Below are 14,856 nucleotides of genomic sequence, written 5' to 3' on the forward strand. Positions count from 1 at the left end.
GGAGGCTACAGTGAACCCTGTTTGCAGAACTGCACTCCAGCATAGGCAACAGAGCAAGACTCAGTCTCAAAAAAAAAAAAAAAAAGAAATTTGCAAATAGGCACTGAGCCTTGAAAAAGTTTATTCCTGCTAACTTGGTAATTCCAGTTCTGGAATGTACCTATTTACAAACCTGAATACAGAAAAAGTATCATGTATAAAGCAAAATATATAAATATGAAAAAATTAAAAAAACATAACTGACCCACCTGATGGCATCCACTTGGTGCACTCATTTAAAATCACGTTTATCAAGAATATGTGGCAATGTTTAGAAATAACATGAAAAAAATCCAAATATAAACTAATATACACATTATAATTAGAATTGTGTTTAAAGTTAAAAGAAAAAAAACTGCAAGTACAACCTAATGCGCAGCAATTAAGGGTGGAAGGAAAGACACTCATACAGTTCAAAAGTAACTATAAAATACATGTTTCTTTTATTCAGTGTGCCTTTAATGATGGCATACAGTTTATACACTCAAAAAGTTCTATTGTTCCAGACACTTTGAGTGGGTCCAAAGGAAGGACTTAGGTTAGAACTTGGCAATTTATTCTGTATTTTTAAAAATTATTTTATTTTATTTATTTATTTTTTTGAGACAGGGTCTTACTCTGTTGCCCAGGCTGGAATGCAGTGGCACGATCATGGTTCCTTGCAGCCTTGACCTCCCAGGCTCCAGCAATTCTCCCACCTCAGCCTCCTGAGTAGCTAGGACTGCAAGCACACACCACCACACCCAGATCATTCTTTTGATTTTTTTTTTTTTTACTAGAGACAAGGTTTCACTACATATTCCCCAGGCTGAGCTTGAACTCCTGAGCTCAAGCAATCCTCCTACCTCGGCCTCTCAAAGTGTTGGGATTACAAGCATTAGCCAAAGCACCCGGCTATTTATTCTCTTTTTTTTTTTTTTTTTTTTGTGAGATGGAGTCTTGCTCTGTTGCCCAGGCTAGAATGCAGTGGTGTGATCTTGGCTCACTGCAACCTCAGCCTCTCAGGTTCAAGTGATTCTCCTGCCTCAACCTCCCAAGTAGCTGGGACTACAGTTGCCTGCCACCATGCCTGGCTACTTTTTTTGTATTTTTAGTAGAGATGAGTTTTCGCCATGTTGGTAAGGCTGGTCTCGAACTCCTAACCTCAAGAGATCCACCTGCCTTGGCCTCCCAAAGTGCTGGGATTACAGGCCCAGCTATTTATTCTTAATATGTATGTGTTCATTAGTATTTCTAAACCACAGCCCAGGCGCGGTGGCTCACGCCTGTAATCCCAGCACTTTGGGAGGCTGAGGTGGGTGAATCACTTGAGGTCAGGAGTTCAAGACCAGCCTGGCCAACGTGGTGAAACTCTCTCTACTAAAAATACAAAAATTAGTTAGGCGTGTTGTCAGGCACCCACCTACTTGGGAGGCTGAGGCAGGAGAATCACTTTAACCCAGGGGGCAGAGGTTGCAGTGAGTTGAGATCACGCCACTACACTCCAGCCTGGGCGACAGAGTGAGATACTGTCAAAGAAAAAAAAAAAAGTATAAAGATAAATTTAGACATATAATCCATAACACTGGTATTTCAGTGGAGAGGGAGGACATTATTGGTATTATTTCATCAAACTAAAAGGGCTGATGAAAAAAATTTAATAAAAGTCATATCACTCTATTATTCCAAAATATACAGCTAGGCTCTTTAAAATATGCCATTTTAAGTTACTTAATACAGTCCTTGAAATGGAAAAAAAAATAAAATAATTAAACGGTCTTCTTCCAAACACATAATTTTTTATTAAGCAATGTTAATAAAACTCTTCAGATTTCTAGTTTTTAGTCTACCTTCCTCTTTTCTAATCTAAATGTTCGACCATGTTTACCCCAACATCAACAAGATAAGTTATTCCAAATGGATATATATATTTCCACGAAAAATGTATTTCATCCCCACAGTCTTCTCTCCTCACCCTCTCCACCCCTTGCTGAAACCCATTCAAGTGAACAGTATTTGGGACATGGGAACTATCACTAAGTGTTAAGCTATTCCAATCACTGTTTGACAATAACCACGTTTTAAGGTAAAAATGATTATTTCCCTAAATAGATAAAATTAATAGGACAAAGACGACTGAAGACCAATATCTACTACATTAACATAGAGACCTTCTCTAGCCTTTGAAGATACAACTAAGGGAATTCTCCTACATTATAGGAGAGCAATTTCTGTTTTTAAACACTTTTGCTAATAACACATAAACAAAAATACCCAACATGTAATTGTACAGTTCAACGAATTTTTGGAAAGCAAATACCTATTGCAAAGCAAACCATTATCCAGGTTAAGAAACAGAACACTGCCAGCATCTCAGGAGACTCCTTGTTTGTCTCTTTCAGATAGCAACCCTCTCCCAAACCTCCTACCACCATCTGACTTCTTTCGTAAGAGGTGGGGGTTGTTTTGTTTTTTAATCACTTTAGGTAACAGTATGGGAGTAAAGCAAATATCCAAATAATTGTGGCTCACTGGATACACTTTTGCACCTATCATTCAAGTATATATTTTAGACAAAAGTTTCATTGTCTAGATGACTGCTTCTGTTTCTCACTTCAATGAGTGGCGATGGGTCCAACAGACTAACTGGGGTGGATGCTTTTGAATGTCAACAAATCTTCCTTCTAGAAATGGTATCCAATCAATTCTGGTTCTTGTTTACAAGTACCATCATGACAATCAGGAATGACTGTGTAGCAGAGTACCCACATGTAACTGCAATGAGAGTGAGTCATGAGCCAAATTGTACAAGTGTGTGGTGATGCTGGTGAGTAACTAACCAACAGCTCTCACATCTAGGAACTGAACCAGTGCCAGAAAGCCATCTGGATAGCAAACAGTAACATGAGAAGAATTTTAAATAGCTTACAGCTGTAGAAAATGCACTATTCCAGGCTCTGAATTCTTTTAGTTATTTCTGTCTGCTGTCATTTTGAAAATAACTCATAATATGTAAAAATTAAAAGAGCATCCAATAAAGGCTGGCATTTATCCCAAGTCATTTCAGGATTACTCCTTTGCATGATGGTTTAAGTTTGGTCTGGCAAGTACTTATCATTTGTTTGTCTGTTTTAAACCTTTTCCTTGGAGACCAATTTTCTTCCTAAGCTATCTGCCCATGAATGACAAAATGCTTCTGTGTGTAGCTTTCATTTCTCCCTCACTACTGACTGTAAATTGAGGAGGAAAAAAATAAGAAAAATTAAAGAAGTATCTGTTGTCCTTGATGCCAAGTCTTCTTTCACTGGTTATTCTCTCTAGAGGACACAGAGAGTCCAGAGAGGCAGGCTGATAATGTCATCTCAGTGCTAGGCCTTGATCAAAAAGAGGAAGAAAAGAAAACTGCAGAGGGACAAAGTGGGAAAACAATTGAATTTCAAGGAAATGAATATTTAATAAGTACTTATTCTGTTTAAGATACCATATCACACACTTGATTGGGAGATGAGGTAATTACAAAACAAAACAAAGCAATTTGCAATCCAGCCTGTACCAGAGCAGTTAGGTCTAGTGAGAGACTAGCGGAGGCATGTCTGTTCTCTGAATGATTGCAGTGTTTTTTACCTCGACCTCCCAGAGCCTCAACCAGAAGGGATGAGGATGGAATACTGGAAAAGGGAAATACAGAGTACCCGCCTGAACTTCTTAAGGTGTGGGACTGCAGTGTCTGGGGATTAGGCTATGTCATCTAAAAAGCTGAGGCAGCACCACAATGTTGCTGTCATGAAACCCCCTCATTGCCTCACTGCCCCAGCCTATGACCTGTGCATAATGGGATGAGTACTGGGAGTTGCATGGTTTGGAATATAATAATTAATCACATGTTACTATGTCTAAGATCCCAAAAGATCTGAAATCTTTATCTGTTATGCATTAACAGGACAGCTTTTGGATACTGTCCTGTATTTAACTTATAACATTACCCTATAAGCTAATAAATTATATTTCGTTTCAAAACCCTCAAATATAGCATTCTTTTAAATTAAAAAGCATACATTGGCCAGGCATGGTGGCTCACGCCTGTAACCCCAGCACTTTGGGAGGCCGAGGTGGGTGGATCACCTGAGGTCAGGAGTTCAAGACCAGCCTGGCCAACATGGTGAAACCCAGTCTCTACTAAAAATACAAAAATTAGCTGGGCGTGGTGGCGTGTGTCTGTAATCCCAGCGACTCAGGAGGCTGAGGCAGGAGGATCACCTGAACCCCGGAGGCAAAGGTTGCACTGAGCGGAGATTGCACCATTGCACTCCAGCCTGGGCGACAAGAGCGAAACTCCATCTCAAAAAAAAAGGAAAGAAAGAAAAATGACATTAGTATCCATTTCATACCACTAGTATAACAGTTAATAATTTAAAATGTTTCCTGACTGAATGTAGCTATTAAAACCAACCCATATCTTTTTCTTCTGGAAACTATGGGAATACTCTCAAGGGATTAAAAATGTTTTGGATAAAACATTAGCAAGGAAAGAAAGCTTTAAGAATCTAAGGCTGGGAGTGGTGGCTTATGCCTGTAATTCTAGTACTGTGAGAGGGTGAGGCGGAGGATCCCTTGAGGCCAGAAGTTCGAAACCAGCCTGGGCAACTTGACAAAACCTTGCCTCTACAAAAAAATACAAAAAATACAAAAATTAGCTGGGCGTGGTAACACACACCTGTAGTCCCAGCTACTCAGGAAGCTGAGGAGGGAGGATCGCCTGAGCCTGGGAGGCAGACATTGCCGTGAGCTGTGATTGTGGTACTGCATTCCAGCCTGGGCGACAGAGTGAGACCCTGTCTCAAAAAACAAACAAACAAACAAACAAAAAAAGCCCCAGCCTGGACAACATGGTAAAACCCTGTCTTTACCAAAAACACACCAGGCATGATGGCATGCACTTGTGGTCCCAGCTACGTGGGAGGCTGAGGTAGGAGGATCACTTGAGCCTGGGAAGCAGACATTGATTGCAGTGAGCTGAGCTCATGCTACTGCACTCCAACATTGGTGACAGAGTGAGACTCCACCTCAAAAAAAAAAAAAAAAGAATCTAAATAATCTAACAGAGTATTGAAAACTAGCTTAAAAAAATTGTGATTACATGATCAACAGCACTGCTGTCATGACCTGGGATGATTTTAAAACATGGCCACAAAATTCTTTTACATCACTCCTGCACCTACTGGTGCTGCCTGCCAAGGCTGTAAGCAAAGTCATCTCCAAGCTGAGCAGGAAGCTCACTGGCATAGCCTTCTATGCCCCCACCGCCAATGTGTCCATCATGGACCCGATCTGCCATCTGGAGAGACCTGCCAAATGTGATGAGAGGTGAGGTGCACGATCCCTCTCCTTGAATATGGCTTCAGTGATGGTTTGACCTCTAATAGAATATAGCAGGGGTAATGCTCTACTAATTCCCAGGTTTAAGAAGCTGCAGCTTCCATTTGCTCACTTAAGACACCTGCTTGTGAGATGCTCACTCTTAGAAGGTAGCCACTAAGCAGTGAACAGCTCAGGACAGACACATGGGAGAGGCCAAGGATAAGTGTTGACAAACTCCAGCTGACTGCTAGTACCAATAGCCAAACTTCTGAGTGAAGAAGCCTTCAATGACTCCATCCCTCAGACATCATGTTTTTCCACCTGATGCCCAGACAACATGGGCCAAAGACAACCTGACTCTGGTGTGCCCCATCCAATTCCTGACTGAAGAACCAGAGCATAATAAAATGAATGTTTTACACCACTAAGTTTTGGGATGGTTTGTTACAGCAATATATCATTGCAGCATGACCTATTAGAATGAAATCATGCAATTACTACAGTCAATAATTCATTTTTTTCTTAAAAAAAAATTACACTTTCTGTTCCTCCCATTCAACAGCCACATATTCTCATGTAACACCCGTCACATCCCTGAGACATCACAATGAAAGTGAAAGCCAGGTAAACTGATTTGGCCTTATTAGACACCTGGTCACCAAGGCTGCTTTTAACTCTGGCGAAGTGGATATTGTCTACATCAAGGACCCCCTCATTGTCCTCAACTACACGGTCTATATGTTCCATGATGATTCTACCCATGGCAAGTTTCGTGGCACAGTCAAGGCTGAGAATGGCAAGCTTGTCATCAGTGAAAATACCATAACCATTTTCTAGGAGCAAATTCCCACCAAAATCAAATTGGGTGATGCCACCACAATTACACTGTGGAGACCACTGGCATCTTCACTACCTTGTAGAAGGCTGGGGCTCATTTAAAAGGAGGAACTGAAAGGGTCATCATCTCTGTCCCCTCTGCTGATGCCCCCATGTTTGTGATGGGCATGAACCATGAAAAGTACAAAAACACCTCGCAATTCCCAGCAAACCTTCTATACCACTAACTGCTTAGCACCACTGGCCAAGATCACCCATGACAACTTTGGCATTGTGGGAGGAATCATGACCTCGTCCATGCTACTATCACTGACATCCAGAAGACCACTGATGGCCCATCTGGGAAACTGTGGTGCAATGGCCACAGGGCTTTCCAGAACATCACTCCTGTACCTACTGGTGCTGCCAAAGCTGTGGGCAAAGTCATCTCCAAGCTGAGCAGGGAGCTCACTGGCATAGCCTTCTATGTCCCCACAGGCAATGTGTCCGTCATGGACCTGACCTACCATCTGGAAAGACCTGCCAAATACAACGACATCACGAAGGAGGTGAAGCAGGAGTGGAAGGGCCCCCTCAAAGGCATCCTGGGCTACTCTGAGTACCAGGTTGTCTCTGCCAACTAACAGTGATAACAACTTTTCCACCTTCAACGTTGGAGCTGGTATTGTTCTCAATGACTACTTTGTCAAGCTCATTTCCTGGTATGACAATGAATTTGGCTACAGCAACAGGGTGGTAGACCTTATGGTGCACATGGCCTCCTGGACCACCAGCCCCAGTAAGAGCATGAGAGTAAGAGAGAGGCCCTCAGCTGCTGCGCAGTCCTGCCCCACTCAGTCCCCCACCATCACACTGAGAATCTCCCTTCCTAGACACGGTTTCCATGTCAGACCCCCTGAAAAATGGGATAGGCCTAGAAAACTCCACTTTGTAGTGCACCATCAATAAAGTCCTCTGTACTCAGCACCCCCTACTGCCAAAAAAAAAAAAATACCAACACACACATTTTCCTAAATATATATCTTACTCTATGTCATTTCTTTTTTTTTTTTTTTTTGAGACGGAGTCTTGCTCTGTCGCCCAGGCTGAAGTACAGTGGCATGATCTCAGCTCATTGCAAGCTCTGCCTCCTGGGTGCATGCCATTCTCCTGCCTCAGCTTCCCGAGTAGCTAAGACTACAGGTGCCCGCCATCATGTCAGCTAATTCTTTTGTATTTTTAGTAGAAACGGGGTTTCACCGTGTTAGCCAGGATGGTCTTGATCTCCTGACCTCGTGATCTGCCCACCTCGGCCTCCCAAAATGCTGGGATTACAGGCGTTAGCCACCACGCCCGGCCTTCTTTTTTTTTTTTTTTTTTTTGAGACAGGATGTCACTCTGTCACCCAGGATGGAGTACAGTGGCACGATCTTGGCTCACCGCAACATCTACCTCCTGGGCTCAAGCAATCCTCCTGCATCAGACCTCCCGAGTAGTTGGGACCACAGGTGCATGCCACCATGCCTGGCTAATTTTTTGTATTTTTGGTAGACGTGGGGTTTTGCCATGTTGCCCAGGCTGATCTCGAACTCCCGAACTCAAGTGATCCATCTGCCTCAGCCTCCCAAAGGGCTGGGATTACAAGCATGAAATTGCTGCACCTGGCCAAATTTTTTTTCTTTTTTTAAATAGAGACAGTGTCTTGCTTTGTTGCCCAGGCTGTCTTGAAACCCTAGCTCTAACAATCCTCCTGCTTCAGCCTCCCAAAGTGCTAGGATTACAGGTGTGAGCCACCATGCCTGGCCCAAGGGCATTTCTTATGAGAAATATTTTCTTCTAATATATGGATAACTTTAGTATATCAGCAAACAAGTTAATCTCTAAAATTAGAATTATGCAGGTCCAAGTTCTACTGAAATTTAAATGGCACTGAGAACTTTTTTTTTTCTTTTGAGACAGTCTCGCTCTGTTGCCCAGGCTGGAGTGCAGTGGCGAGATCTCAGCTCACCGCAACTTCTACCTCCCGGGTTCAAACAATTCTCCTGCCTCAGCCTTCCAAGTAGCTGAGATTACAGGCACACATCACCACACCCGGCTAATTTTTGGTATTTTTAGTAGAGACAGGGTTTTGCTAATGTTGGCCAGACTGGTCTCGAACTCCTGACCTCAAGTGATCCACCCACCTTGGCTTTCAAAGTGTTAGGATTATATGTGTGAGCCCAGCAGAAAACTAACTTTTGTTTTTTGTTTTTTGTTTTTTTTTGAGACAGAGTCCTGCTCTGTTGCCAGGCTGTAGTGCAGTGGTACAATCTCGGCTCACTGCAACCTCCGCCTCCAGGGTTCAAGTGATTCTCCTGCCTCAGCCTCCCGAGTAGCTGGGATTACAGGTGCGTACCACCATGCCCAGCTAATTTTTGTATTTTTAGTAGAGATGGGGTTTCACCATTTTGGCCACAATGGTTTCGATCTCTTGACCTTGTGATCTGCCCACCTCAGCCTCCCAAAGTGCTAGGATAACAGGCGTGAGCCACTGCGCCCAGCCCTTAAACTATAATTAACTTACTTTAGTTGTGAATGTTACTATTGTTTCCAAAAAGAAAGCAGTGTGGGCTAAATAAGTTTTTAAAATTATGTCTTTTTTCTTTTTTTTTCTGAGACTTTTTTCTTTTTTTTTTTGAGTGTCTTTCACTGTCGTGCAGGCTGGAATACAGTGGCGCCATCTTAGCTCACTATAGCCTCTACCTGCTGGGATCAAGCCATCCTCCTGTCTCAGCCTCCTAAGTAGCTGAGACTACAAGCATACACCACTTCACCCGACTAATTTTGTGTTTTTGTTTTGTTTTGTTTTGTTTTTTTGTAGAGACAGGGTCTCACTATGTTGCCCAGGCTGATCTAAAACTCCTGGCCTCAAGCAATCCTCCCACCTCAGCTTCCCAAAGTGCTGATATTACAAGCATGACCCACAATGCTCCAGCTAAAAATTACGTCTTTACATAAAAATGAAACTTCTGGGCTCGTGCCTGTAATCCCAGCACTCTGGGAGGCCAAGGCAGGAGAATCGCTTCAGCCCAGGAGCTCAAGGCCAATCTAGGCAACACAGTGAGACCTCATCTCTACAAAAAAATAAACAAAATTAGCCAGGCATGGTGGTGCTCACCTGCAGTCCCAGCTACTTAGGATGTTGAGGTGAGAGAACTGATTGAGCCCAGGAGGTCGAGGCCGTAGTAAGCCAAGATCTTGGCACTGCACTCCAGCCTGGGTGACAGACTGAGATCTTATCTCAAAAAAAAAAAAAACAACAAAAAACAAAAATGAAACTTCTGGCTGGGCATGGTGGCTCATAGCTGTAATCTTAGCACTTTAGGAGATGGAGGTAGGAGGGCGGCTTGAGCCCAGGAGTTTGAAGCCAGCCTGGACAACATAGCGAGACCCCCATCTCTACAGAAATTTTTTTTTTTTTTGAGATGGAGTCCCACTCTGTCACCCAGGCTGGAGTGCAGTGGTGCAGTCTCGGCTCACTGCAAACTCTGACTCCCAGGTTCAAGTGATTCTCTTGCCTTAGCCTCCCAAGCAGCTGGGATTACAGGTGCCCACCACCACGCCTGGCTAATTTTTTTGTATTTTTAGTGGAGACTGGGTTTCGCCATGTTGGCCAGGCTGGTCTCGAACTCCTGACCTCAGGTGATCTGCCCGCCTCGGCCTCGCAAAGTGCTGGGATTACAGGCTTGCGCCACCGTGCCTGGCCCAAAAAACTTTTTTAATTAGCCAGGTGAGGGGGTGCACACTTAGGGTCCCAGCTACTTGGGAGGTTGAAGTAAAAGAGGATCACTTGACGCCAGGCAGTCGAGGCTATAGAGGGCCACATTAATGCCACTGCACTCTAGCCTGGGTGAAAGAGCGAGACACTGTCTCAAAAAAATTAAAGTTTTAAAAAACAATTCCTATTACCCAACTTTGGTTATAAAACTATCAAGACAATTTCCTTGCACTAAACTGCTAACACTTACAGTCCAAATTTATGGATCAATTGACACAAGCTCTAGCCAACTTTGTTAATTAGATGTTTTAAAATATATTTAAAATTCTTATTTTCCAGAGAAAATGTAGAATATTTAAACAAGTTATATTTCAAAAGCAACTAGTATCATACCAACACATTTGCCTACAACTAAAACTTCAGAATTATTTCATCTCACTTTGTAAGCTTCCATTTGCTATAAGGCCATGATGCAGTTTGTACTCAGGCCTGGATAAAGCCACAGAGCTGTGAAGACCTTGGGTGTGATAAAAAGGAGAAGACAATGATTAATACTACCTTTAGCATCTCATAATCCTTCAAAATTGAATTGGAACAAGGTGAATGAAGAAACGATGGAAACACTTTGCTTGTGCCTTTTAAATTTAATCACTAAGGAAGAAGGGTGTGTGTGTGATAAATCTCCTGAGTATAGATCCCTTTTCTTATACCTTAGAGATTGAGACCTACAGAAATATGACAACTATACCAAGGTCACTATGGCAGAGACTAATTTTTTTCTTCCACAGTTACAGGATTGTGGCTGGGCACTTAGCGGATACATATTCCAACTTCCTGTGCAATTAGAAGTGGCCATGTACTAAGTTCTTTCCAGTGGAATGTTCAGTGGAAATGACCTGTGTCACTTCAGGTCAGGGCTTAATTTAAGAAAGGTGGTGTGACACTTACACCTTCTCTTTCCTCTTCCACTGGTCATAGTGGAATAGAGGATGACAGAGTCACAAGATGGAAGAAACCATTTGAAAGAGAACCACCTACCAAAGAGGGCCATCCAACTTAACTGTTCCACGAGTGAGAAATAAATGTCTATTAAGTTTGGACCATTATTCATTTTTTGTCTGTTACAGCAATTTAGCCTTCACTAATTTAGTCAAACACATAATCCAGGTAGCTGCAAGGCCATGATTTAAACCCACATATCCTCCCTCAGTCAGTCCAATATCACTGTTTTCCTTATCACCCTTCATCCAAATAGAAAACAGAATTATGAAGAGCAGTGGGGGATATCATTAATGAGGCTACCATTATGACACCAGCAAATCATTCACTCCTGCCGAAGCTCAACAACTTTTATCCTTGTTCATTACTCTGCACAATGTATTTTAAAATCCCCTGGCAGAAACAAACGTATCGACAGCTCTCCTCTTCCTCTGTAATCTTCTGATGAGAATTATTTTATTTTCATAAACAAATGTAGAGGTTAAAACATGTTAATTTGAGGCAGATAAAGAGGGTGATTTGAATGCAGTAGTGTAATCATAGTTCACTGCATCTTCGACCTCTGGAGCTCAAATGATCCTCCTATCTCAGCCTCCCAAGTAGCTGGGATTACAAGTGCATGGCACCCAGCTAATTTTTTCATTTTTTGTAAAGACAAGATCTCACTATGTTGCCCAGGCTGGTCTCAAACTCCTGAGCTCAAGTGATCCCCACCCCCCAGCCTTGTTCTCCCAAAGTGCTGGGAATAGAGGCATGAGCCACCATGGCCCATGAGGGTGATATTTTAACAGAGACAATGTAAGACAGGAAATTAGCTAGGCAAGGAAAGAAAGACTATATGCAAAGACCTGAGAAACCTTAAGCATTTATGGAATTCAAGCAGAGTACGGGGGCAGAATGGTACTGGGGAGGCTGGCTATATGCAGATCCTGGTAGGTCAAATTAAGATGTTGTTCTTCATGCAAAAGAACAAGAGATCCAATGAAGAATGTTAAACATATAAATAAAAAATGATCAAATAAACAACTTTTGAAAGTTACAGTGTGAAAATAAACATATAAAGAATATGAATCCAACAAAAAAAATGGGGATAATAATTAGTTTCCCAAAAGCCCAAATAACCCATAAACATATGGGGGAAAATGTTCAACCTCATTGGTCACCAAGAAAATGTAAATTAAAACCACACTGAGATGCCATTTCATAGATTGTTGCTTATGGGAGAATAAACTGATTTAACTTCTTCCAAAGAGTTTAGCATCAAAAATTGCATTACTAGGTATAATATTCTAGGAAAATGCTTATCCAGGCCAGGCACAGTGGCTCATGCCTGTAATCCCAACATTTTGGGAGACAGGTGGATTACCTGAGGTCAGGAGTTTCAGACCAGCCTGACCAACATGGTGAAACCCCGTCTCTACTAAAACTGCAAAAATTAGCTGGGCGCAGTGGCATGCGCCCGTAATTCCAGCTACTTGGGAAGCTGAGTGGAATCACTTGAACCCGGGAAGCGGAGGTTGCAATGAGCTAAGATCACGCCACTGCACTCCAGCCTGGGCAACAGAGAGAGACTCTGTGTCAAAAAACAAAAAAAGAAAATGCTTATCTGAGGATATGACATTCACATGAATGTTTAAGGTCAAAGTTTTCATAGTAACAAAAAACTAGGCATAATCCTAATGTACATTAATAGATCAATAAATAATAATAGTTTACAATAGGAAAAATGAATAAAATACAGCTACACACACCACCATTAATGAACCTTACCAACAATGTTAAAAGAAACAAAAGAATATACATAGCATGACCACATTTACTGGAGTATATGAAGCAAGACTCCATCTCAAATAAAATAAAATAAAAGTAAAATAAAATCAGGCTGGTGCTTCCTCATTTTCCCCAGGTCTCTTCACAGTGTTAAAGAAAACAGTCTCTCCTGGGTGCTCAGAAGCAGCAGAAAGAGAGCTCCAAAGGTTGCTTTAAAAATGTCTCCTCACAAAAATTACAGATTTGTAGTCATGAGCTATATATAATAATCTCCATTCACTAATAATCCTTAAAACTTTGAATAAAAAATTTAGGTCCTTTCTGAAAATAATGTGATTTTTTATTTAAATTTTTTTTTTAAGATGGAGTCTTGTTCTTGTCACCCAGGCTGGAGTATAATGACGCAAACTTGGCTCGCTGCAATCTCCGCCTCCCAGGTTCAAGCCTCAGCCTCCTGAGTAGCTGGGATTACAGGCATGCACCACCATGCCCAGCTAATTTTTTGGATTTTTAGTAGAGATGGGGTTTCACCATGTTGGCCAGGCTGGTCTCGAACTCCTCACCTCAGGTCATCCACCCACCTCGGCCTCCCAAAGTGCTGGGATTACAGGCATGAGCCACCATGCCTGGCCTGTATTTAAATTTTAAATATTATAAGTTTTATAAAATTATACTTAAAATGTACTCTACTATGCATAAAACTGGTAATCCTCCACATAAAACTGTATTTAATAACATATGTGACTATTTAACATGGTTTAAAAAACAGTATTGAGATCAACAAGGCAGCCATTTATACTGCCCTTTATGTACTACTTCCTCTATCATGTGGCAGTCAAAAGGCTAAGTGAAATGCTTGCAGCAAAGAAAACAGTTTTGAAAGGTCATGCTATGCAGACAGCCAGAATTTCTTTCACAATATCCTTACTGTCTATGGCAGACTGCATGACAATCTGACCACAGTTATTTTCTGTGTAAAAGTAAAAAGCACACCACATTATCAAAGGACCAGAAACAGTAAGCACTCAACAATATCATCTTTATGAACATTTTTTCTAACTGTGTAAACATCCATACATATTAATGAAAAAGAACCCCGAGGCAAAGACAATGAATTGGAGAAAGAGGAACTTGGAAAAACTGGAAGGCAAGTTTAAACTATACCACTCTGTTTACTCATAGTGTTCACATAACATAAGAAGCTCCTATAGCTGGGCGTGGTGGCAGGTGCCTGTAATCCCAGCTACTCAGGAGGCTGAGGCAGGAGAATTGCTTGAACCTAGGAGGCAGATGCTGCAGTGAGCCGAGATCGCACCACCGCACTCCAGCCTGGGTGACAGAGCAAGACTCCGCTCAAAAAAAAAAAAGAAGCTCCTAAAGGAAAACTTTTCAAATTAAGACACATCATTTACCAAGAAAAAAGCCTAATTTTAACAACATTGAAGACATTAAGATCATCTTTCAAAATTTCCATTATCTTAATGACAATTGCAAACAAGGTGCAAAGCTTCAAAAACCTCTCTGTGGCAGCTGTAATCCCATCACATTTTTTCCCTTTAATAGCTTTTACTGGTTTATCATTCATCTGAATAGGGAATATATTTTTCCAACAGTTAAGGTAGTACACAATCAATCAGTAAACACAAAAGTGAAAATTTCTCCAGCTCCTTGTAAAATTTCCAAACAGGAGGTTAACAAATGTATTCTTTTTTTTTTTTTTAAAGAAACAAAAAAAGAAAAAAAAATCTAGTTTGTTTAATCATTGTCCTATCCTAAAAGATCAAATTCATGACTACACACAGCCAAGTAACATAGACACAGTCCCTGAAGCTTATGGCAAAGTATACTTAAGATTTTTTAAGTCCCCAGAATTTTAATTCCTGTGAAAATCTCTCACTAAAATTTAACTAGAAGACAATTTTTTTTTTTTTTTTTTTGAGACACGATCTTGCTCTGTCACCCAGGCTGGAGTATAGTGGTATGACCTCGGCTCAGTACAACTTCCGCCTCCCAGGTTCAAACGATTCTCCTGCCTCAGCCTCCCAAGTAGCTGGCTCTACAGGCATGCACCACCACACCTGGCTAATTTTTGTATTTTTGGTGGAGATGGAGTTTTACCATGTTAGCCAGGCTGGTCT

At 41.6% G+C, this 14,856-nt stretch overlaps 1 protein-coding gene and 1 pseudogene across 8 annotated transcripts in view; one reads left to right on the plus strand and one right to left on the minus strand.

Moving 5' to 3' along the window:
• The window catches only part of PIK3CB (phosphatidylinositol-4,5-bisphosphate 3-kinase catalytic subunit beta), a 184,203-nt gene that overhangs the window by 122,090 nt on the left and 47,257 nt on the right, over positions 1-14,856 (minus strand). The gene's annotated exons all lie outside the window — the stretch shown is intronic.
• LOC129032931 (glyceraldehyde-3-phosphate dehydrogenase-like) lies at positions 5,177-7,161 on the plus strand (annotated as a pseudogene).

The sequence above is a fragment of the Pongo pygmaeus genome, chromosome 2 (genome assembly GCF_028885625.2).
Source record: "Pongo pygmaeus isolate AG05252 chromosome 2, NHGRI_mPonPyg2-v2.0_pri, whole genome shotgun sequence".
In the NCBI taxonomy this organism is placed as follows: Eukaryota; Metazoa; Chordata; class Mammalia; order Primates; family Hominidae; genus Pongo; species Pongo pygmaeus.